Genomic DNA, 26693 nt, shown 5'->3' with positions numbered 1-26693 from the left:
CCGCCCGCCCTCGCGGCCCCCAGGGAAGGCGCGGTTACCGGCTCGGGTCGGTCACGCCGTCAGGTGCCGGCTGCCGTCGGCGCTGACCTTCGCCGCCGAAGCTGTGGCTGAGGCTGCGGCCGCCATGTTCCCGTGTTAATAACTGCTGCCTGGTTGTTTATTTCAATGGAGATCCTCCCCCAACTCCCTCCTCCTCCTCCTCCTCCTCCTCCTCCGCGTCTCCGCACTTGCGGAGAGAGACAGACCGCGCGAGCTCGCGAGCAGGGGAGGGGGCTCGGGAGCCAGGCCGTCCCTCCCTCCGCCTCCCTGGCCGTGGCCGCCGCCAAGTCCTGTCACTGGGGAAAGGACGGGGCGGAAACTTGCCTCCCGCGCCCCCGGGGAGGGGGCAAAGGTGGACGGAGGGTTCTCCCGAGAGCTGGCCCTGGCCGCGGGGTCCGCAGCATCTCCGTCGGCGGAGTCCTCTAAGAAGGCGACCCGGGAAGAGGTGAAGAGTGAGGGGAGAAGGGAGAGGGGACAAAATGGGTGACTGTGGTAGAGGGAGGGTGACCTATGGGTGACTGGAAGTGAAGAGAGAGTAAACAGATGACTCCATGGGAGGGCAAAGGGCAGTGCCAAAAAAGAAAGCGAGCGGATGGGACAGGCTGGTGCTGCAGAGTGGAGGCAGCGAGATCTTGGGGGCTGCACACCGCGAGGAAGATGCCCCGGACGGAGACTGGGGAGAGCCGAGCGCCAGGTTCTCCCGGGAGGAGCCTGCCGCCCGCGCTCCGGCCGGGCCCCACCGCCAGCAGCCTGCACCCCGAGGGCGCACCTCACACGCCCGCGCCGGCCGCTGCGCCCTGGAGGCGCCCCCAGTCCATCAGGTCTCCCTCGGTTCCTACGAGCATGGGCTTCTCCTGTTGCAGCCGCGTCTGGAGAGGGGATGGAGGGGCGCGCCTGTGGGAGGCGAGCTTATGGGGGTGCCTCCCGGCAACGGCATGATAAAGCAAAAGTGCACACTGTGTGAAACCTAACCTGGTGGAGCTTTCCCCTCCCGACGTGAGCCACAGAAGTTTTTTTTATTGGAAAGTCCACTTTCTAGACATCAAGAAGTGGAGTTGGGGGACGCAGGAGACTTCCACCAAAAATTCGAGGAGAACCCTCGTTTAAATGTTACTTGGGTCCCTTTTATGCTTTGCAAAAGCAAGTTCTTCCCAACTTGTATATACGTAATTAGTCGGAAAAATAAGGCTTGTTTAACAAATTTCCTTATTTTTAGTCTCATAATGAGAAAGGTAACTTGCCGTAGACAATCATAATGTTTATTGAACACTTACTATGTGTCTGGCGCTGGGCTAAATGATTTAGATACGCTATAGGTTTTGATCCTCAAGCCTTACAAAGCGATGACCGTTTTTATCCCTCACAAAAAATTGAAGCTTAAGTAAAGTAATTTGTCTAGGGTCATCCAGCCCGGAAGCTGGAGAGGATTTGAGCTTAGTTCCGGTGGGCTCCAAAGCCCACGCTTTTAATGGTGTCTTTCACCTCAAATTTGTGGGAATACTACCAATTTTATTTGGGGAAAGAAAAAATATATGTGTGTATACGTGTGAGTGTGTGTGTTTGTGGATCGAAAATGTTCGGAAGGCTATAACAAGTCTTAGCACTGGGGATTATAATAAGTGAGTGTGTAATGGGGTACTTTCACTTTTATTTTGTACACTTAACTATGGTGTTTGAAATGTTTGCATTGACCACGTAGTCATTTAGTAAATTTTTAAAGATTATTTTAATTCTCTGGCATACCAAAATTATGTTCCCTGAAAACTCAAAGCTCTGCGAAAAATGGGGAGAAACGGGAAATGGAGGGGTTTGTTATGGCCTGTCTTCCACTCATGCTAGAGCATTGTGTTCCTAGAATCAGGTAGTAGTCCCCTGAGGTCTGGCACATTGCTGGACTCTGATTTTCTTTGCTGTCCACCTCCTGCCCCCCAATTGCGACTTGTGATAAAAAAAAAAAAAAAATTCTCCTTCTTGCTTTCTGTCCTTTTGTGGCAGAAGTCCAGAGTCCATCAGTCCTGTGCAACAGTAGATTTCACACTTTTCAAAAAGCACCCATGATATCGGTGCAAATAAATGACTCCGCATTGCGTTTCCATATTACTCAATAAAACTTGCTACATGCCCAAGATACACAACTGTTCCTACAAAAATAAAACAAATAAAAAAATCTGACAGCATACCATAATGAGTTCCATGTCCAGCTGCTCCTCGCTTGCCTGGAACCTTGAGGAATCATGTAACTTCTGCTCTCTAGGACGGTCTCTGGGCTCCCTCAGCACTTCGTGCCATCATTATAATCATATTCTGTCTTGTACTGAAGTTTATACATTTGTCTTTCTCTCAATAGATTTTAAGCTACTCAGGGCCCAGGACCATGTCTTGTTCTTGTTTTTACATGCCATGGCTCCTAACAAGGTCTCACATAATGTTTGTTATTTAACTGAATATATAAAATGTAAGCAATAGTATGTGGCCCAATCCCCCGTCACCTCCCCCACCTCACCCTCCGATACCTTGCTCATATAACATGTTTATAAACAATGTTCTCAGCGTTTTGAAAGAACTTAGATTTCTGTGAGACCTCAGAATAGTTAACATAAACTAGCCATAATTATTAATAAATTATCACTGTCATAATGTAAGATGAAAAGGAAGAAAAGTCAGTAATTAAGTTGACTAGATGCAGTCAAAGAAAAAAAAAGCAAAGATATAGGAACTGGGTATATAACCAACAGAGGACAACCCAATAAAGAAAAAATGTGGGTGAAATCATAAAGGGGAAGGAAATTATTGAAATTTAGTAGAAGCAGAAACTTGACAGACCATGGATGATTAGGCAAGTAGACAAACCGAAAGGAAATGTCAGCTGAATCATAAATGCAACATAAAGTAGTAAAGAAAATGATAATTTATATATTTAATAATGTGCCTAAGATAATCAGAATATGTGAATACTATAAGGCAAGAAATTCTATTTTGTCTGCCTTCTCCATTAAATTTCAAGATACTTTATACATAAACTACATAACATTGGGAGGTTTGATACCATTTTTGTATTATTAACACTACTAGCATGCATTATAATATAATGACAGGTAACACGGGATGGTAAACAGAGCTATAGAAGATAGGGAAATAAAACTATGAACTGGGCTTTACTACTTTGTGACCTTAGACAAGTCACTAAATAGCTCAGTTTCCTCATCTGTATAATTATTGCAAGACTCAACAAAAATGATGTACATAAATGTTCTTTGTTAACTGTCCTGCTCTTTATACAGATGTAAGGGCATCTTATTATGTTGACTAGATCTGTGTGTAGCAAAGTTATCTCTATTTTGGTGCATTCTCAAATCACAAAAGTAAAACCTATAGTACATTCTACCAAAAATGTAATCATTGGGAGGGGAATCAGTTAAAACATTTGTCTGGAAATTTGATTATTGAACAAAGCAGCTATTTGATGAAATGTTTTATTTTTATGTTTTGCTTCTCTCCAAATCCCTTAAATAGTATAGCTACCATAGATGTGTCTAATACAGGTCAAGCATGTTGCATGTATTTTTATTTCTAATCAAAGTAGCCATAATATGTATTATTATTTCTACTTTACATCTGAGAAACCTGAGATTCAGAGCAGTTGGCCTGTGCAGGATCGTACAGCTGGCTTTGCAGCATGGCCAACAGATTGTGCTTGGAGTCTGTTCTCCATCACTGAACATCTCTACTACTTTAAGCATTATCTTCATCTTTACTTCCTCAGGACCCATAATCATTCCTCGAACATAGTACATGCTCAATAAATGATCATGAAATGAATGAATAAGTGGTTCCCTTCAAACCACACTGCACACTGTCACAGAGTTCATATTCCCGCTTTTATTCTATTACGTTCCCACCTGAAAACACTTAATAATCCTTCATTGCCTACAGAATACAGTTCAAATCCTTTATATTCAAGACTCTCTTCAGTAAGACCCTAACTATTTTTTGTAGCCATATCTTCTTAAACAAAAATAGACACAAAATACATAATACACCCTCACTCATTCTAGGGTGTTCTGGAATCAGACTGGCATGAGTTTCGATCTTGGCTCTTAATAACTATATGAACTTAAGCAGTTTGTTTAGCCTCTCTGAAAATCCCATCCAGTACAATAAGGCAGGAAAATGAAAAGGAAGGAAGTAAAACCATCTTTATTCACTGATTATGTGATTTCAGACATATAAAATTCAAAAGAATCTATATCACAATGAATGTAAGCTCACAGGGTACAAAGTCAACACACAGAAATCAATTATATTTCTGTATATTAGTGAGAAACAATTGGAAAATGAAGTTTGTTAAAAGGTCATTTGCAAGCACATAAAAAACATCAACTACTTAGAAATATATTTAATAAAAGATGTGCAAGATTTCTACATTGAAAACTAAAAACATTGCTGATAGAAATTCACAAAGGCCTAATTAAAAGGAGAGACGGGTAGACTCAATATAGTTAAGATTCAGTTCTTCCCAAATTGATCTATGGATTCATTACAATCGCAATCAAAATCCTAGCAGGACTTTTTAGTGATAATTGAACTGCTAATTCTAAAATTTGTATGGAAATACATATTATCTAAAACAACCAAGGCAAACATGAAGAAGAACAGGTTAGGTAACTTACATTACTGATTTCAGTACTGACTATAGGGCTACAATAATTAAGGCACTGTAAGAACAGACAAGTAGATCAATGAACAGAATAGAGAGTCCAGAAATAGACCCACAAATTTACAGTCAATTGATTTTTTACAAAATCGTCAAAGAAATTCAATGGAGAAAGGAAAATCTGGTCAATAAATAGTACTGGAACAACTAGATATCAGTATGGAGAAAATGATCCCACCTCACACCATACACAAGAATGAATTAGAGATGGATCATAGACTTAAATGTTAAAAGCTAAAACTATAAACTTCCTAGAAGAAAACATGGGCTAATAAATACATTTACAACTTTGGGGTGGTCAAAGTTTTTGGGGTTTCTTTGGGTTTTTTGCTGAGGAAAATTCACCCTGAGCTAACATCTGTTGCCAATCTTCCTCTTTTTGCTTATGAGCCACTGCCACATCATGGCCATCACTAGGTGAATGGTGTAGGTCTGCGCCCAGAAACCAAACGTGGCCACGGAAGTGAAGCATGCCAAACTTAACCACTAGGCCACTGGAGCTGGTCCCAAAGATTTTTTAAATAGGACATGAAAGACACTAATCAGAAAAGAAAAATAAATGATAAATTGGACTTTACTAAAATTATAAACTTCTTATCAAAAAAGTGCCACTAAGGAAGTGAAAAGGCAGTTGACAGATCAGGAGAACATATTTTCGATGCACTTATTGGGCAAAGTAACTGTATCCAGAGTAAGTAACGAACACCTCCAAATTAATAATAAAAAGACAAACAACCCAATAGCAAGATGGACAAAAGAATTGAAAAGGCACTTTATAAAAAGTATGTGAATGGGGGCCAGCCTAGTGGCGTAGTGGTTAAGTTCAATGCGCTCTGCCTGGGCAGCTCAGGTTCATGGGTTCAGATCCCAGGCGTGGACATACATCACTCATCAAAGCCATGCTGTGGCAACATCCCACATACAAAATAGAGGAAGATTGTCCCAGATGTTAGCTGAAGAACAATCTTCCTCAGGAAAAAAGAGGGAGATTGGCAACAGATGTTAGCTCAGGGGTTAAAATGGCTAAAATGATAAAGGCTGACAATACCTAGTATTGGCAAGAATGTGAAGCAATTGGAACACTCACTCATTGCTGGCAGGAATATACAACCACTTTGGAGAACAGTGTGGCACTTCCTCATAAAGTTAACCATACACTTACCATGTGACCCTAAAGTTCTACTAAGTGTTTACCTAAGAGAATATTAATCTGGCTGATGGTTACATTTGGATTATGGTTCATCAAATTTATTGACTTATACACTTTGGATTTGTGTATTTTGCTATCTATAAATTATACCTGAACAAAGTACTATTGGCATTTTAAAAAATGGAGTAGGAGAGAAGTTCCCCCAATATAATGAAGTGTATCTACAAAAAGCCTATAACGAATGTAATACTCAATGGTGAAACATTGACAGCTTCTCCCTGAGACTGGAAAAGAGAATTGGGAATACAATTGCCACTATTACTGTTTGTATTCAGCATTCTACGGGAGAATCTAGCTGATATGATTTCTTTTAAAATGCTATAACTACTGCTAAGGAAGAAATATAACTGTCATTATTTGCAGATGGTATGAACGTTAATGTATAAAATCCAAAAGAATCAACAAACCTTTGGAATTAAATTTAAGAAAATCTCTGAAATGAAAGGTCAGTATACAAAATTCAATTGCATTTCTGCATATTAGAAACAATTAGAAAATGAAAACTTAAAATGTAAATGGAAAAGCTGTTTGGCAATATCCATTAAAGCTGAGTGTGTCTGCTTTATGACCCAATAATTCCACTCCTAAGTATATATCCAGTAGAGTTCCTAACAGAAGAATGCATAAATTATTGTGTTTCTGCTCAATGGAATACTATATTGAAATGAAAATGGACAGACTCTGGCTCCATGCAATAACATGGATGAACAATATAAAAATAATCTTGAGTAAGAGGAGCCAGATTTGAAAGACTACTATTGTGTGATGTCATTTACATAAAGTTCAAAGACAGACAAAACTAATCAGTAGTGATAGATAACCAGGACAGTTGTTACCTTTTGTGGGGTAGGTGGTGCCTGGGAGGCACCTGAGGGAGATTTCGGGATGCTGAGAATATTCTCTTTCTCATCTGATTGGCAGTTACATGGGTGAGTTCATTTCATGAAGGATTTCGTGTACACCTCATTCAAGGTATACGCGTGACTTGTGACCCTATGTATATCATACTTCAACTTGAAAAGTGTTATTGTTGTATGCATTTACTGATGTAGCCCTAACTAGACTGCAAGCTCCTTGAAGATGGTGATCATATTTGAGATTTCTAAATATCCCGCACAGATTTTAGTACAGTGGCCTCCTAAAATATTACTTTACATAGCATGAGTACATACAGGTTCCAATAAAGTTTGTTTAGTTTTAGTATAAGTACAAATAATAATTAAAAAATGCATATGTATGTACAAATATAATCAATTTAAGAAGTAGTGACATTTTTCCTACAATTCTCCTTTTTCTTATGTTTATCTTGAACAACTCCAAAATAAAAGTGTCTGTTAAAAGTAGAATCAAGGAGCAGCCAGCCCATGGCCAAATGGTTGCATTCATGCACTCCTCTTAGGCAGCCCAGGGTTTCACTGGTTCGGATCCTGGGCACAGACCTAGCACCGCTTGTCAGGCCGTGCTGAGGCGATGTCCCACATAGCTCAACTAGAAGGACCTACAACTAGAATATACAACTGTGTACTGGGGGGCTTTGGGGAGAAGAAGAAGAAGAAGAAGAGAAAATAGAATCTAGGGGCTGGCCTGGTGGTGCAGCAGTTAAGTTCGCATGTTCTGCTTCGGCGGCCTGGGGTTCACCAGTTCAGATCCTGGACACAAACCTATGTACCACTTATTAAGCCATGCTGTGGCAGGCGTCCCACATATAAAGTAGAGGAAGATGGGCACTGATCTTAGCTCAGGGCCCGTCTTCCTCAGCAAAAAGAGGAGGATTGGCAGCGGATGTTAGCTCAGGGCTAATCTTCCTCAAAAAAAAAAATTTACTTAAGGACATTCTTTCATTACAAAACAACAAAAGCCCATATTTAGACCTCGTTTTTCTTTTAAACTAAGTGTTAAAGTAAATTACTAATGCGGGGTATTTTCTAGTTCCCTCAGTCCCTGATTTACGCATGGCCAACCAACCATCTACGATTGGAACTCCCTTCTCTTTCTGCCTCCGCCCAGAGTTTTCCCCACCCCTGTTTCCTTCTCCCCGCCTCATTACAGGCTATACAGCTGTTTCTTTCCCCCTCTTCACAGTGGTTTCATTTACAGTATCACCATTTCCTCCTAGCTGAGTCCTCACCTCGAGTGGCTTTCCCTCACTCTGGAACTCCTGCTGCCAGCTCCAAGATACGGCACCAAGCCAGGTCATTCTGAGTACGCTTCTGCAGGGCAACCCCATTACCCTAAGACTCACCCTTCTAACCTAGACATGCTCAGCAGAGTCCCTCCCCAAGGACAGCAGATTCAGTTCTGATTTTCTGAAGAAACACACACCTGATGGTTATGTGCTATTACGATTTTGAATGTCACAGGTTTTGGGAGTGCAGCTCTAAGAATCTAAACTCCTTGCAAAACCTTGTTTCCGTAGGAAAATATGTTCTGCCTCACAACCAATCAATGAAAAAGTGAACTTTTGAAATAAAACCATGAGGATTGCCTGTACTTTTCATCTAAGACTTCAAAGCTTTTCCCAAAAACATGGCTTTTTAAAAAAGCCTTTTGCCATAGCTAATAGTTATTAAAGGATTTGTTATATTCACAGCTAAGGAGCATTTATTAACAACCTTTGGACACGAAGTGCAGAAGATAATGCACAAATTATTACCAGTGGTATTGGATATGCTTCTTTCCATTTATTAGTTTAACAAATTTATTGAGCTCCTATTCTGTGCAAGGTATTATTCTCAGCACTGGAGACCCACGACTGAGCAAAACAGACGACACTCCTATCTTAATGGAATTTACAGAGGATGCGGCTCTGGTGACTATCTGTTGAATGAATGATTGAATGTGGCTAAGAAAACCCTTAGATGTGATAAATATTTACATTTTATAACATTCAGTGAAATTAGTGAACAAGGGGGTTGCAGAATGTAAATTAGGGGAATTTGTCCCAGCAATCAAGGTTAAAATATTTCCTGGTTCGAATGAAGCACTACTGGTCTGAGTGTTGGTGATCACCACCGGAAGGCCAGCACCTCTACAAGCCACCCGGCCCGCGCTTTGCAGAGCCCTGGTTAGGAGACAAGTGCCAGCCCACCGCTACCGCTATACGTTTGTGCAAATATAACTTTGAGACCAAAGTGTATTTTATCTACAAGTAATTTTGATTTACCATCTTAACTCCAAGGACTCAGTATCAGTTTACGGTGGCCTTATAACAAAGGACAAAATTTTACCAAATGTAACAGAGGCTTTAGTCTATAATTGGGGTGCATTTGGAATCCCATCTTCATAGATATTGGTAATGTATTTCTTCTTTGTGATATTACCTAGGATTGCAATTCCCTAATAGGAGATATATTTATATATATATATATATATACACAAAATATATGTATATATATATATTTTTTTGAGAGAGAGAGAGAGATTAAATTTAAGGAATTGGCTCGTGTGATTGTGGGAGCTGATAAATCCAAAATTTGCAGGGTGGGCCAGCCTAGCAGAAGTTGTTGTTGCAGCCTTGAGTCTGAAGGCAGTCTGGAGACAGAATTCTCTTCCTTCTGGGGGGAACTTCAGTCTTTTCTCTTAATGCCCTCAGCTGATTGGATGTGGCCCACCCACATTATGAAGGGTCATCTGCTTTACTCAGCATCTACTGATTGAAATGTTAATCACATCTAAAAAATACTTTCACAGCAACATCTAGACTGGTGTTTGACCAAACAGCTGGGCACCATAGCCTAGCCAAGTTGACATGTAAAATTAATTGTCACAGTCTGCTGCTTATCAACCTGACATTCATACACATCTCCTTAAACCATACTTAATTTCCAAATAAAGACAGTGACAAAGTCATACTTGCACCTAATGTGATACAAGGATCCAGTGTGCAACTGAGAGCACACCAATTCTTTCCCTAGTAGAGAGGGCAAAGTCTTTGGGTAATGTTCACCCTTCTCCTTGATATCCTGTAATTTAAATACTCTGATGTAAAGTCAACACATCTTGTGTTACGTGATAAGGGGATACGGGAGGGAAGAAAACAAAGACAGATAGATATAGATAGATATAGATAGATACATATGTATATACACAAGCATATTCATAACGAAATAAGGAAGAAATATTTATAAAATTACAGTCCTCGTTTCTTAACTGGCACATAGTCATAGTTGGTATTTATGACTACCTTCTTCTACTACCCATTCCGTATTCCTTTTGCCCTCAGCAAGCAACTTGGCTGGTTATAGTTGTTTACCCAGTAAGGTGACCTAAACCTTCATTCATGAAGTGTCTGGGCCATTAGTAGCCCTGCCTGCATTAGATGGTTGTAGTTTTCCATTGACTTTAATCCAGGGTGTGGTACAACGAGAAGCCCTGAGGGATCTCCTGAATTCCAGACATGCCCTTCCTTACCTCCATTGTGTAGTAGCAGCCCAATTTTCCTCTGGTAGTCAGGATCAATCACCCCAGCCAGTACAGTAACTCCCTTCTTTGCCTGTTAATTCAGAGGCATGAGAAGCCCAAAGTGGCCAGGTGGCAATCTTAACTTCCAGTTAATGGAATCATTGCTGCGTCTCCCAGTGGAAGCATTCTCCCCTTTGGAACTAAGACCTCTCGACCAACAGAGCATAAGGTCACAGGGAGAGAATGCAAAAAGTATCAGTGAGGGTGCCACTTCCATTTCCACCCCTTAATTCTTGGACCTGTGAATTCTGGCTATGGGAGAAACAGCACAGGATATTGGACCCCAAGTTAGAGCATATACAGGCTCCTGGAGAACCTTGCCCCAGCCCTGCAAGATAGCGCCACCTAACTGATTATATAACTGAGCCTTCAAAAGGCCATTCCACCATTCTATCAAGCCAACTGCTTCAGGATGGTGGGTAAGATGATAAGAGCAGTGAATTCTATGAGCATGGACCCGTTGCTCCACTTCATTTGCCATGAAGTGAGTTCCTTGATCAGAAGCAATGCTGTGTGAACTACCATAATGGTGGATAGGATAAGCTGTTCTGTGGCTACCAGTCCATCTCTTTCCCCAGCAACTCTTGTCATCACCCAATGCGCTCATGAACAATGTGGTCACAGTGGCAACATGGACTTCCATTCGCTAAGGCCAACCCAGCTATGGCCACCACTGAGGGCCGAATCTGCCAGCAGCAGAGACCCATCCTGAGTCTCAAATATGGCACCATTCTTCAGGGTGATCAGTCAGCCACCCGGTGGCAGGTTGATTACATTGGCCACTTCCATCACGGAAGGGGCAGCATTTTGCTCTTACTGGAATAGACACTAGCTATGGATGCGCCTTCCCTGCATGCAGTGCTTCCGCCAAAACTACCAGCATGGACACGTTTGCCAAGGAGCACTATCTCTTTGCTACATTTTATAAAAGAATATACATAGTGCTGAAACAGTAGTTACAACAGCCCAACTCGACTTTCTTTTGTGACCAAAAATCTAGTACTCTATTAGCAATATAGTAGTTTAAATAAACTTGCTCTAAATGCAAAAAAAAAAAATCATTCATAAATTAGTATTGGTTATAGGCATCCTCTCAGCAATGTGGTAGATGTGTGGTACCCAAGTGACTGCTGTGTTCAGCGTGCTTTCCATCCGTGTACACAATGGGCTGTCGGTGCCAAGCTGAGAAGTTTTAGATCCCTATGGCATAATTTCAACATTTCTTTATAGTATAGTGGAATTTTCTAGGATTTTATAAAGAACAAGATATCCAGCTTCTTTACTGCGGAAATTCTCCCAGTGCATTTGGCTTGATTTCATTCTTGGCTTTTTCTTGATTTTTACTTACGTTTATCATATGTTAAATTTTAAGTAGGGACGTTTTTGCAATTCTTTAAAAAGTTTTTATTCTCAGTTTTCTCACTCCTAAAATAATGTTTTTAAATGAACCGAAATGATATATCATATAGCATGTTTTAAATAAATAGTAAGTGACTTTTTGTAACAGTATCTATTTTAAGTACAGTGCTATTATGCATAATCTGTTTTCTTTTAAATTTGCCTTTTTTTTCTTCCCTTTAACATATCATTAACTTGTGATGTTCTTAACTACATTCTAACTTTATTTTGGAATGATTATGCTTTCTTCATAAGACACTCTTTTACTTTCTTTTTCTTGCTCTTTTTCCGTTCCCTACAAAGTATTTCTTTATAATTTTTTTTAAAGATTTATTTTTCCTTTTTCTCCCAAAGCCCCCTGGTACATAGTTGTGTATATTTTTAGTTGTGGGACCCTCTACCAGTGGCATGTGGGATGCTGCCTCAGCATGGCCTGATGAGCAGGGCCATGTCTGCGTCCAGGATCCGAACCAGCGAAACCCTGGGCCACCAAAGTGGAGCGTGCGAACTTAACCACTCGGCCACGGGGCCGGACTCCCTATGAATTATTTCTATTCTATTCTTGGTCTGTCCTATTGGCTCTTTCTTACATATTTTTATTGCTTATTTACTTTTAATCTATCTCTGTAAGTATCTTTTCCTATAATTCTGAATGATTTAAGCATCATCTATCAAAATGAGTTTTTTTCATCTTTTACACAAATGTTTAATCAGTTTTCATTTGTCATTTCAAGGTACCATCAGATTTGACCTCAATTTCAAACAACTTCCCATTTGCTATTGATATAACTACGGTGTTTGTCTACATCTTATTTTCTTTACTTTCAATTAAACATGAATTATTATTTTCTAAGTTCGATTTAGAGATAATGCGATACAAACATATTCTATTAATGTGCTTGAAATTAGATTTTAACACATTCCTTCTTCAGAGGAAGCCCACACCTGCCTCTATGGTGGCACATATGGCACGTCACCATATTTCCTGAAGCCTTTTTTTTCTTACCACTGTATTGTAAGCCCCGTGAAAGCGGGGAGTATATGTAAATCTCTGGCGTCTGGCACAGTGCAGGTTTTTAATGAATAAATAATAAATGAATGAATGAGAACAGTTGATTGTATAATTTCAGTGGTCCTGTCCAAAAAAACACTTCCTCTTGCCAGCTCCAAATGACACTCCTTTGGCAAAGGTCAGATCTTTCCATTTCCCAACTGGACTTATTTTATAACAAAAATATCCTTAGAAAAATGCATTCGTTTTCATCTATTCATCCAAGGGAGAAGTGATCCATCCTGATTGAAGATGAGAATTATGTCCCCATCTTAGCAAAAATAAATTATGAGCCCCCAGGTGATTTTAAAGTGCAGGAGAGGTTGAGAACTGCTATGGTAAGATAGAGGTAACTGGTGGCAGTTTCTAAGGAGCCAAGAAAGAAGAAAACTAGTATCTGTAATGACCTGTGGCAGAGGATTCTTTGTTGGGGAGAAGGGGCTGGGAGTTTAAGAGGAGCCAGCTCTTCCTTCAGGAGGCTGGAGAGCAAAGTATTTTTTAAAATATCTATTGTCTTGAAAAATTAGGAGGAAAGATTGTAAGTACTTTGTTTCTTTCTCTTTTTTTGGTGAGGAAGATTGGCCCTGAGCTAACATCTGTTGCCAATCTTCCTCTTTTTTTTTTTTTTCCTGCTTTTTCCTCCCCAAAGCCCCACTACATAGTTGTGTATCCTAGTTGTAAGTCCTTCTAGTTCTTCTATGTGGGATGCCACCACAGCATGGCTTGATGAGTAGTATGTATGTCGGTGCCCAGGATCCAAACCAGCAAACCTTGGGCTGCTGAAGCAGAGCATGGAAATTTAACCACTATGCCATTGGGCCAGCCCCTATAAGTATTTGTTTTTTTTTTTTTTTGAGGAAGACTAGCCCTGAGCTGCCATCCGTGCCCATCTTCCTCTATTTTATATGTGGGACGCCTACCACAGCATGGCTTGCCAAGCAGTGCCATGTCCGAACCTGGGATTCCAACCGGTGAACCCCAGGCCGCCAAAGCAGTATGTGGGCACTTAACCGCTGCGCCACTGGGCCAGCCCCAATATAAGTACTTTCTAAAGAGGCAAACTTTGAAGAGGAAAGAATTTTAAATTTAAATTTAAAACTGAGGTCAGAGATTCCAACAAAGGCTAATAAAAGGGCCCTTTGAGTTTTGTTGGGATTTTAACAAAAATACTCCACAGGCTCACAAATACAGCAAATGTATTGAATATACAGACTGAGAGAAAAACGTAAAGACTAAAAGTTGACACAATGGAACTTGAGAGAAGAAAAACTGTTTTAAAGAATTAGTCGTCCCCAAATTTGTGTCTATGCTATCATTGCCACAGCATAAAAACTGTAAGTGAATGTGGATGAGAAGAAAAGAAGAGAGACGTTAAACAACTGGTACGTTTAGATGTATTATTTAAACTTGAAGCCTGATGTTCTGGTTCCTTTGCTACTAACTTGCTGTACCTCCTTAGGCAAGTCTCTTCACTTCTCTGGGCCTCAATTTCCTTATATGCAAAATGAGGGACTTGAGAGCTTGAATGAAATTAGTGCTTCTTGCAGGATTTCTCTAAAAGACTAAATACACACACCTCCGGGCTCAGCGTGGGGGCAGCCTGAAGGTCCCAATGCAAGTCCAGATCTTTTTGAAGTCTCCTGTTTTGTCTTAAGAGCTCAAGTCCTGGTATGTGAATTATATCTCAATAAAACTTTTTTCAAAAAGTTCCTGTACTTTTGGGGACGGCCTGGTGGCACAGTGGTTAAGTGTGCACATTCCCCTTTGGTGGCCCAGGGTTCCCCGGTTCAGATCCCAGGTGTGGCCATGGCACCGCTTGGCAAGCCATGCTGTGGTAGGCGTCCCACATAGAAAGTAGAGGAAGATGGGCATGGATGTTAGCTCAGGGCCAGTCTTCCTCAGCAAAAATAGGAGAATTGGCAGATGTCAGCTCAGAGCTGAGCTTCCTCAAATAAAAAAAAATGTTCCCATACTTTTTATTCCTTACTATTCTTTTTTTTTTTTTTTTTGAGGAAGATTAGCCCTGAGCTAACATCTGCTGCCAATCTTCCCCTTTTTGCTGAGGAAGACTGGCCCTGAGCTAACATCTGTGCCCATCTTCCTCTGCTTTACATGTGGGACGCCTGCCACAGCATGGCTTGCCAAACGGTGCCATGTTCGCACCGGGATCCAAACCAGCGAACCCCAGCCACTGAAGCAGAATGTGTGCACTTAACCACTGGCCACCAGGCCGGTCCCTGAAGTTGTTACTTTTCTTTTGATAGCTATACAATATTTGATCTGATAGCTGTACTCTAATGTATTAACTGCCTCCTAATTGGAGATATTCATATTCCAGTGCAGCGTTTCAACCCCACACTGCCTTAATTCCTTCTGCTTGGCTCCGTGTAAAGGCTGAGATTTCTTTATAGTTTCTAATTGAATTGAATCCTCTAAAGTGCAGAGATTGTAAGATGAAAAAAATTTTTTCTCCTACTGCTGCAGTGTGTTGGATGGTCTCTTGGTTGATGTAGGCTGTAATTCACTCTTTCCTGAGATCTCACTGCTAAAGAGGGGGAAAGAAATTAACACTCACTGAAGCTCTGCTCCATACAGGCTCCTTTGTAAAGGTTATCACATCATCCGCCCAGTAAGATAATGACTCTATCCCACTTCATGGAATAATAAGCTGAGACTCACAGGAACCAGGTAACTGGCTAATGATGTGTAGCACTAGGGTTTAAATTGGGTGCCATCTCCCCCAGATCTGTCCTAGGTGGTCCTGTTCAGCACACTCTGGTCCCACAGCCGCAACAGAGCGAGCACCCATGCACTCCAACACTTCGCTCTGCTTGCATCCATTTGCCAATCTCTTTTCTTAGCAGTGCAATGGTCTCTCCTGCGATTAACATCTTATTTTTTAATGAGGCTCCCTGGATGCACAGCTGACAGTTTGTTTTGAAAGGATAAATGAATGAAGGATTATTTTAATGCTTAGAGCAGGGGTCAGTGAACTTTTCCTGTAAAGGTCCGGATAGTGAATATTCTGATCTTTGTCCCAAATGCTCAACTGTTGCCCTTGTCATGGGAGAGCAGCCATCCACAGTACTAACAAATGGGCCTGGCTATGTTCCAATAAAACTTTATTTAGGGCCACTGAAGTTTGAATTTCATATAATGTTCATTTCTCACAAAATATTATTCGTCTTTTGATTTTTAAAAAAATCTATTTAAAAATGTACAAATCATTCCCAGCTCATGGGTGGTAAAAAAAGGCCTCATGGGCCCCAGTTTGCTGCCCCACCCCCACCCTGCACTGTGGGCCAGGTGTTCAAATGTAAGGCTTGCTGTGGCCTGCAACTGGAGGAGTGATGGGGTTGACGTGGGTCACGCTCCACGTGCTCTATTTGGACAATTCGAAAGGATGTAGATAAAACAGAGATCTCAGCCAATGAACCCCTAATTGTACGTTAACGTCTGTGTGCTGAGGTAGGTAGTAAGTGACGCCAGAAATGCATCTCCTGGAGCCCAGGCAATAATGAGTCCCGACCAACAGCAGTGATTCAGTCAACACTCCCATTTCCTGCAAGGCACCCTTGCGCTAAGGATGACGTGTCTCGTTATTTCCACCTAAATTCGAACCGTATCTCTAAGAGTCTCACTCCCTGGCCTCGGTACCTTGGTTCTCCCTTTTAAAGACTGCCCATCACCATTTCAGCCACTCCCTCCTGTGGCCGAACTTTAGACTCTAGAGCTTAAACTGGCTCCGCTCTAAACCCCTCGCCCCCACCCCAATTCCTCCACATTCCTACTCTCTTTTACCTCGCTCCTTTTGTGGTCTCAATTCCAGCCATCCGTCCGCTCCATCGGAACCTATAATCAATTAACCAATTGCTTCTATTACCTGTCACTGTCCACTCGAATCAAATCGTCACTTTCCTCCTTATCCAGCCTAAACTTCAAGGGCAACCCCCACACTATCTTCCTTGCTTACGCCCTCAGAGTCTGGTTTTTAGCAACTGGGCGGTGCCTTTAACTCAGAAAACAATGGAGAAGATGTGGAAGGTAGTCCCGTACCCTCCCCCAGGATTGCACTGCCCCTGAGGGCGGTCCCTCCCACCAGAGCCGGTCTGGCCTTACAACGCTAGGGGCCCTGGGTGCCACTCTGGCTGCGAGCATTTCTCAAAGGCCTGCCTGCTCTCTCGCCTGGGTCTGGGTCCACAACTCACCTGCTCTACCAAGCACCACGCCCAAGCCACAATCAGAAGAAAAACTGTGAATGGAGCTGGGTTTTCCAGAATTATCTGAACCAATGTCTCCATTTCCTTCGACTCTTTCAAGTGTGTTTTTCATGGAATAAATCTAGGCAGAGAAAAAAATCGTATACCAGGTACACAGCAAAAACTCTTCTCTATATTTGGATAATTTGTGCCTTCTGGGCCGAGAAGAGAGATGACCTAATACTTCCTACCGGGAAATAACAGGTTGGGAAATAGACAGTGATTCTCATCCGTTACGACTGATAAGCCCAACTAGCATGCTCTTCAAAATACTGAACGTATGTCAGAGCAAGCGAAACGTATAAATGACATAACGCAATTCTGATGATCCATGAAAGCATTCATACTAAAAGAAAACTAACCCAAGAGAAAAATTAACTGCTTTTAAATAGAACTGTGAGATTAATAGATGAGAAGGTATTATACCTCGTTATGTTTGATTTTTGTAAAGCATTCATATAGTTACATGAAATTGTACTGAATAAATCAATTCAAATTGACTTGGTTATGGGCGCTAGTAAATAAGCTAAGAAGTGATTAAAAGACCAGTAGAAAATGTGGTCTTGCTTCAAGTTAATGACATGCACGGAGAACTCTCCAATACCGGGCGTGCTGTTGACTAGAAAGCTTCAGTGCGTGGCTCCTTTGTCTACCCATTCAACATTATTTGACGTGGGTTCCTGGAGAGCGGAGTCCACGAGTAGGCATGTATTTGTCTTTTCATTTCTTGTGCCTAGTGCTGTGTGTGGCACGTAGTAAACTCAATAAATGCAGCTGGGATGAACGGTGAATGAATATGGTGGTGACGATGAGACCCGGCAAAATTCTGAATTGTCTTTTAAACCATTGAAGAAAGCCTTAATTATAATCAGTGTGTCTTACATTCTGATTATTTGAATACTGTTAATCGATATTGTGTCAAATGGTGAAGGTCTCAATTTAATGTGACATCCTTATTTTCTCACCCAACTGAAAATTAGAGTTTATTGACATACTACTAGATGGTAGATCCAGTGTTAATATTTTGAAAAGTGGCCTTGAAGGTAATAAATACCTTCAGTTTTCAGTGGGAAAAATGGAGAGCATCTCATTAAAACAGAGAAACTAGTAAAACTAGAAATAAAATGAAAATTAACCTGAGATATGTGAATCTTTAAATATATAACTTTTACTTTGAAAAGGAAAATTAAAATATCATCAGGTATAGAATTATATCTGAGTGCAGTAGTGAAGTATTCACATGAATACCTTATTAAAATCAAATGGGTAAAGTATAATACCTTCTTTTCATTTGTTAATCTTACATCTCTGTTTAAAAGCAGTTAATTCAATCTCAGATCAATTTTCTTTTGAAAGGATTAATTTCATTGGTCAGCAAAATAGTGTCATGTCATTTACACATTTTAGTACTAAAAAACAAGCAAATAGCTAAATAATCTACTGCTTGAATGTCCTAAAAGCCCTTGCAAACTGACAAGGTTATAGGAAGTTGAGTAGTTATTGCCCATAATTTGTACAACCAGGTGCACCTTCCCTCGGTCTCTGGCCTCTGTTCTATTTCTCTCAACTTATCAGAGAAACCATTTCTACTGAAAGTTGGCTGTAGGAAAGAGATGCCACGAGAGGAGGCTGTGACCCCAAATTCCATGACATATATGTGAGATTCCTTCAGCATGATGCCAAACCGCTGGCTTACATTCACCTTATAGGAAGTCAAACCAGACAGGGGACAACTGGGTGTTGTGGCTTTTCCACGTTGCTATGTTAGGTACTTTTAGTTAGGTATAGACAAATGTCACAAATATATGCCATAAGAACCAGTTTACATAAATCTACCCCCACTAAACCTCTTTCAGTGAAAGTGGAAGGCCTTAGATCTTTTCATTTTTTTGGTGAGGAAGATTGTCCCTGACCTAACATCTGTGCCAATCTTCCTTTATTTTGTATGTGGGATGCTGCCACAGCATGGCTTGATGAGCGGTGTGTAGGTCTGTGCCTGGGATCCAAACCTGCAAACCCCAGGCTGCTGAAGTGGAGCACATGAACTTAACCACTATGCTACAGGGCTGGTCCCTAATATTTTAAATAAAATATACATTAATATCTGATTACAAGGGCATAAAAATATGAGAAAAATAGTGAGAAAATTAACATAGTTCTTATGCAAGGTTGATAAGTATATAATATTTTTCCCTCAAAGAAGGTGATGTTTTTCCCCTCCAAGTTTTAAGAATACTTTTGCTGTTGTACATATAGAAAAGTGTTTTAAGGAAAACATTGCAATGTATCTCGAAATCTTTAATTTCTTATTTTTTTTTTGAAGATTGGCACCTGATCTAACTGTTGCCAGTCTTCTTTTTTTTTTTCTTTTCTGCTTTCTCTCCCCAAATTCCCCCAGCACGGAGTTGTATATTATTAATTGTGGGTCCCTCTAGTTGTGGTATGTGGGATGCTGCCTCAACGTGGCCTGACGAGCGGTGCCATGTCTGCGCCCAGGATCCGAACCAGTGAAACCCTGGGCCGCCAAGGTGGAGCTCGCAAACTTAACCACTTGGCCACAGGCCCCTCGAAATCTTTAATTTCCAGCTGTTCTACTGTCAGTGATGATGGGAGACAGGAATTAGCTTGGTAGTGGGCCTGGAGCGAGGGGGCTTCGCAACTATTCTGTAGGGCAAATTGCTCAGCAAGCAATATGCCGTCAGCAATATGCCGTCTCTGTGGAATCTAACAAAGGACATGCTGAACTAACTTGCTAAAAAAAAAAAGACTAGAATAAAAGATTTCACTATATTTCAGTTACTTACTGTGGGAAATGACTACATATGTTTCGTGTGATTTTCAGTCTAACATAAGAAGAATTACAAATTTATCGTGGTTGACGTCAATGTTTAGTCATTTTGGATTCTCTGCATTTCAAAACAGTAACAATTTCAAAACTCCCAAATTGTAATTTTACTGCCTTATGTCAGAACAGGTTTGGCTGGGTCAGGCTACATGTAATGCTAATCAGGTTACCCTGAGGAATCAGAAATGCAGAATTTTAAGATGTTTTGTTGCAATGCTCTAACAGGCTCCGTTCTTCCATTTGTATTTGAAGCCTGATGAAAATGTGTGTGTGGTGGCTGTGTGTGAGTCTGGCATCAGCCTCTGGGATTGTTCCTGCCAGATGAAGGCTCTCTATCTGCCGTGGGAGCGTGGCTGCCCCAGAAGGTGACAAGCCTTTGAATTAAGCAGAGCTGCTTGCATGTGTCCCTATGAGAAAGGAGTACTATAAATGTGTTACAATTCCACTTAAAATATGCATCTTTCTTTCTTCTCCCTTCATTCCTCCCTTTCATCTTTTCTTTCTTCCTTTTTTATTTTTAAATTTATGCTGCTTTCTAGACTAAAGCCACTGGATACACGTGAGGGGCAATTTCTCCCCACATTGTGATGGTTGTAAAAATCATCCTTAAGAATCCTGTTTGACATCTCGCTCTCTTCTTATAGGACACGGAAATTTAAATTGATTAAATATGAATAATGGGAAATGTGAAACAGTCATAATTAATTGTAAGTGAGGAGTCTAAAAAATAGTAAATGCGAAGTTTTAAATTTTAAGCACCAAATTGAAGAACAAAAGGATTAAAGACCAAGATCATAAAGATATCAGCCAAAGAGGATTTGTAAACTCAGTGTAAGATTTTAGTACATTTTTAATTTTTTTGGTTAACCCCTTTGCTTTTGCATTTTTTAATGACAGCAGGTTGCAGCTATGAATTGTAACAGAGAGCGAGCTGAATAATACATAGAAAACTATGCTTGCCTTAAGTAAGCTTTCCTAAACTTTCTAACTTACATCGCAAATAAAACGAGGTAAAAAGGAAAACCTCTTACCTCTTGAGGAAAATGGTAGAGAATCACAGTCACTTGATAATTACTTTTACTTTAATAGTCACCTTTCCTTTTACAGCAGAACGACTTTTTTTAATACCTTTATTAAGGGATAATTGGCACACAAGAAATCACATGTGATTAAAGTGTGCAGTTGGGGCCTGCCTGATGGCGCAGTGGTTGAGTGTGCACTCCGCCTCAGCAGCCTAGCATTCCCCGGTTCGGATCCCGGTGTCGACTTACCGCACCCCTTACCAAGCCATGCTGTGGCGGGCATCCGGAATATAAAATAGAGGACAATGAGCACAGATGTTAGCTCCAGGCCAGTCTTCCTCAGCATAAAGAGGAGGACTGGCGGTGGGTAACATCACCTCAGCTCAGGGCTGATCTTCCTCAAAAAAAAAAAGCGTAAAATTGGATAAGCATTGACGTGTGTGTATATCCTTGAAACCATCACCCAGATGAAGACGGTGAACATTCCATCACCTCCAGAACTTTCTTTGTGCCCTTTGTAACTCCTCCATCAGATCCTCCCCAACCACTTTCTTTACTCAGGGCAACCACTGATCTGTCTGCTGTCACCACAGGTCAGTTCAGGATTACTTTTCTTTTTATTTTTGGAGAGGAAGATTGGTCCTGAGCTAAACTCTGTTGCCAATCTTCCTCTTTTTGCTTGAGGAAGATTGTTGCTGAGCTAACATCTGTGCCCATCTTCCTCTGTTTTATATGTGGGATGCTGCCACAGCTTGGCCTGATGAGCAGTATGCAGGTCTGTGCCTGGGATCCAATCCCATGGACCCCAGGCCGCAGAAGCAGAGTGTGTGAACTTAACCACCACGCCACTGGGCCAGCCACCAGGATTACTTTTAATAATCTATAACTAAACTAAAGTCATCCTTTTCACTCAATTAAAAAAAAAAATTCTTTTGTTTCCTAACTGGAAGAGAAAGTATTAATGCTAGAGTGAGGAGGATGATACCCAGGTCATTAGAAAGCACTCTTAATTGAGTAATGATTGTGCAGATTATTTTTCGTACTCCACAGCCTAATGCTAATTGGATTAAAGAGTAAAGAATCTAGGAAATGAAGTAGAAGAGGAGGTGTGTTGATTTTGATAGATATGTTTTCTTCCCTATCTCATCTGCCATCGTTTTTCTTTTTTTTTTGTCTTAAGATTGGCACCTGAGCTAACAACTGTTGCCATTCTTTTTTTCTCTGCTTTATCTCCCCAGATCCCCCTGGGACATAGTGTATATTTTTAGTTGCAGATCCTTCTAGTTGTGGCATGTGGGACACAGCTTCAGCGTGGCCTGATGAGCAGCACCATGTCCGCGCCCAGGATCCGAACCGGTGAAACCCTGGGCTGCCGCAGCAGAGCGTGCAAACTTAATCACTCGGCCACGGGGCCAGCCCCATGCCATCTTATTTCTTATTAATAAACGGATTTTTAAAAGCCGGCCAAAAATGGAGATCTCCACTGATAAATGTTCAAATAAACTGTATATTTCTTATTAAAAAAAGAAGCTGTATGTTGGAGTTCTATGTCAATAACAAATAAAGTGGATTGTTGCAAATGACTTTAAAACACTTTCTAAACTCTACCTTACAAAAATACAAGTTTATTCTGATCTACCATTTACAACACATAAAAATTATGTTTCGTATATTAAAGACTGGCTGAGGATGCTAAAAACTATAGCAGTTCAATTTTGGTTTGTGAAATTCTGCTTATATTTTGTATTTTGTTTTTAACTAAATAAATATTTTTCTAATGCGTGTATAATAAATAATTTATTTCTATCCCTTTCCAATATACCTTCTTCTGTTGAACTTGAAGGTATGTGGCTACATTTTGAGAATGTTTTTGTAAGATGTGACATGCAAAGTTAATTCAATACTTCATTTTATAAACAGCACATTTTTCATTCTCTTGACACCACCAAATGAAAATGCTGGACAGCGCGACATAAAACAAAAATAGACCCAGCCTGTTTGGAATCATAATATACGTGGCGCTAATGTTACTTATGGATTACCACAAAAGCGGTTGCTTTTCTTACTGCAGCTCTTCCACTGGAGCAAGAGGCAGAAGCACCGAGTTTGCGAAAAGCAGTCGTACTAAAATGCTCTCACGTGGTGAACGCCTCTTCCATACTCTCATGAAGCAAATTAGTCTTTCGTGATGAATGAAGTTATTAGTTCTTTGGGCTATGTGTATTTCAAGCCTTGAAAATGCTCAGGTAATTTTAATACCAATAAATCTATGTAGAATACATGGCCTAATCTACATTTTATATATGGATTTGTATGTGAATTTTAATTAAAATATGTTCCAGACAGTCTATTAGTTCCAACCACTCTTTACATAGTTTTGACAGCTATGGCAGTGACCCAACCTAATTTTACAATTCACTAAGATAGTTTTATTTATATATTTCTGATTTAAAAGATATAGAGGAGTGCCCCAATTGATTCACATATTGAAACACATTTTTTGAACACTCTGAACATGGCACTAGACTAGAAATGAAGGTGCATTCAATCGAAATAGTAAATGGCAAATGAGAGTGTGTCCTTCAGATGAACACACACAATAGGCAAGAAGAAGCATAAGCCAGTGGTTGAGCAGCAAGGACGTAGGTGGGTATAAGGATGGGGCCTATAGAGGCACTATAGTTACCCAACTTGCTAGTATTGGTAATTGAAAGAATGCTGCAAGTCCAATTTTACTACTAGTTTCAAATTTACTACCAATTTTCCCAATAGTTGAGACCAAAGTGGATAGTTTGGATTTACAAATGAAACATTTCTGTGGATCTGGTATGGTGGGAAGTACAGGACTTTGAAGAAAAAAAGGCAGATATGATGTCTTTGCTCTGCAGGATTTTATTTATTTTTTTGAGGAAGATTAGTCCTGAGCTAACATCTGCTGCCAATCTTCCTCTTTTTTGCTGAGGAAGACTGGCCCTGAGCTAACATCCATGCCCATCTTCCTCTACTTTATATGTGGTACACTTGCCACAGCATGACTTGACAAGCTGTGTGTAGGTCTGCACCTGGCATCTGAACCCGCCAACCCCCGGCTGCCCAAGCAGAATGTGTGAACTTAACCACTGCACCACCAGGCCAGCCCCTATAGGATTTTAGAAGATAGGATCTTCTTTCTAGACTGGCACAAGGCCAGCAAAGCACACACCTTCGAACTCAGAAATCCCAGGAGTCACTCACAAAAACAAAAGAAATACTGAACTCTCAAAAATTAAAATTATAATGTTAATTCTTTTTAATGATAATTTCACATTTACATGCACTTATATTTCCTGTAATGAATTCAGATTTGGCGAACACACTTCAAACTATTACGTAACTACTATTCAATGCACTTTTTTTTCCTTCTGAAATTAAAATCTACGTTCTGGTTAAAGTCCCTAATTTTTAACAAAAATGGTTTATTTTCATCAATTTCTTTCAGAGATTTATGTGTTGCTTGGGAATTCTATTGTTCATATATTGATTACGAACTATAATTACATTAAGTAAGCTGAAAAAGCACATCATAAACTGGTTTTAGCAATAGCTATATTTTTACATATTTGCCTTTTGAAAAAGCTGGACTGGATATCTATATTTTACTTAGTAATATCTCAATTTCCTCAATAAGTAAGTCAGTAAATTGAATTTATAGTTTATTTTGTCTTTCCTGCCATCAAATTATATGAATAAGAAATACTGTGGTCTCATAACATAATTCTATTTCCAAGAGAAAGAACATGCAAGTCTGTAAAATCATAGTCAATAGCGATTTTGTCAAAATATATGTATTGGGGGGCTGGCCCCGTGGCTGAGTGGTTAAGTTCGCGTGCTCTGCTGCAGGCGGCCCAGTGTTTCATTGGTTCGAATCCTGGGCGCGGGCATGACACTGCTCATCAAACCACGCTGAGACAGCGTCCCACATGCCATAACTAGAAGGACCCACAACGAAGAATATACAACTATGTACGGGGGGCTTTGGGGAGAAAAAGGAAAAAAAAATCTTTAAAAAAAAATTAAAAAAAAATATATATGTATTGGGCACCTACAGTATGCAGGGCACTGTAGGGATGATGTACATATATTTTGTCTAATATCCTTGTTTTCAAGATGAGCACGCTTAAAAGAGAGTGAAGAATATACCTTAGGGAGGAATCCACGTTCAGGCGAAACAAATAAAGACCATGTTTTCTGACCTATACATCAAAGGTAGCTCTGGTATATCCATATATTCCAATTCAGAGCCTCTGGATTTACACATTTTCAAATTAACAGTGCTAAAATAAGTTACAGGCCTCAAAATCTCAGGGTGTGAGTGGTAATGGGATGGCGTGCCCTGTGTGGAATGTGGACAGAGGCCTGATCAGAGAGGGTCTACGTTCTTCAATCAATGGACAGCTATTCAAGGGTTTCAAAGAAGGGAGCAATTTTCCAGGCACGGGTGACAAGACTCTGAATTTAAGAAAAGTAGCTCAACTAGAGAAGAGAGCCTGAGAAATATTAAGGAAGCATCAAGACTTGGTCACTGATGGAATGTGACTGGTGATAAAGGTTTCCAGGCTTCTAGCTCGGGTGACAAGGTCAATGAAGCTGCCACACCTTAAAGAGAGGAACCAGGAGTAGAGGCACCTGCAGAAGAGAAGATCATTCCCGTTGGATATGTTGAGTTTGAAGTGATTTGGACTTTAAGACAAAATGTCCGCTAGACCGGTGGGTCCTTTGGAAGTTCAGGGGGGAAATCTTTGCTAGGATTAAAGATCACAGATTCATTAAACAAATGAGACTCATTAGCATATATGTTGTCATTAAAATCATAGGAGTGGATGAAATTGCACAAGGTACTCAATAAATGTTTATGGCTCTAATGAATAAATGAGTAGGAGGTGGGAGATGAAAAGAGAGAGAACCAAAAGGGAGACTGAAGATTTCCAAGATAACAGGGGAAGTGCCTGGATGAATTGCGCCCACCCCAGGAATCCCCCTAGAATTATCTTTGGTCATAGAAATATACAGTCATATCACTAAAAGAAGAATACCAACAGCAGTAAAATAAGTATACAGTAAATTGTCGTATTTGATAAATGCGTGATTGATTAATTGGAGACAGTTAAACTGCTATTTCAGAACTGATACATTTGAGCAGATTGTGAATCCACATTGTTAGGTGGCTCATGAATCCACATTATTAATGAAACATGAGTGTCACCCCTTCTATTTTTTCTCTGAGAAAAGAAAAAACAACACGAAGCTTGAGAGGCATCGGGAAATGTGGTTCAGGGCACCGGTTCTAGAACAGCGTCTCTCAACCTTTTATTCATTGTGACCCCACCAAGGAGACGCTTTAGACATATTTTCCCGACCAACTCCCCCCTCAAGGAAATTTCAATCTCATTGATTTACTATATCTCTTGATGTACTGTGACCCTTTGGAGGGCCACCAACCATCGTAATGTCGAAGATGTTTTCACCCCCTAAATCCAATGTTTGCCCCCGTTGAGACTGTAGGCTCTGGAGAGTCAACACTATTTATGCGTGGCTCAAATCCTAGCTATGCTGCTGATTCGCTGTGTGATCTTCTGCAAACTGTTTAAGCTCTGTGCCTCAGTTTTCTCTCTGTAAAATGGAGATAACACTAAGACTATCCTCATTGGAATGCCG

The 26693-nt window shown here is 40.6% G+C and overlaps 1 protein-coding gene and 1 long non-coding RNA gene across 11 annotated transcripts in view; one reads left to right on the top strand and one right to left on the bottom strand.

The window, feature by feature from the left end:
• The window catches only part of NCOA2 (nuclear receptor coactivator 2), a 267791-nt gene extending 266790 nt beyond the window's left edge, over positions 1–1001 (bottom strand). For 2 of the 10 annotated variants that reach the window (XM_070630464.1, XM_070630473.1), the window contains exon 1: positions 364–558. The gene's annotated coding sequence lies outside the window, so the exon portion shown is untranslated. Of the gene's footprint in view, positions 1–38 lie in introns of all 10 variants that reach the window. The other 8 variants (XM_070630462.1, XM_070630472.1, XM_070630457.1 and 5 more) reach the window with 7 other exon arrangements.
• Positions 224–23270, top strand: LOC139085029 (uncharacterized). The gene is made up of 3 exons (XR_011543003.1): positions 224–484; positions 6327–6408; positions 22238–23270. It is a non-coding gene; the product is annotated as an uncharacterized lncRNA (long non-coding RNA).
• The last annotated feature ends 3423 nt before the right edge of the window (positions 23271–26693 follow it).

This window comes from Equus przewalskii, chromosome 8 (genome assembly GCF_037783145.1).
Source record: "Equus przewalskii isolate Varuska chromosome 8, EquPr2, whole genome shotgun sequence".
NCBI lineage: Eukaryota > Metazoa > Chordata > Mammalia > Perissodactyla > Equidae > Equus > Equus przewalskii.
The sequence above is the reverse complement of the archived record's forward strand: the minus strand, read 5'-3'. Positions and strand labels throughout refer to the sequence as shown.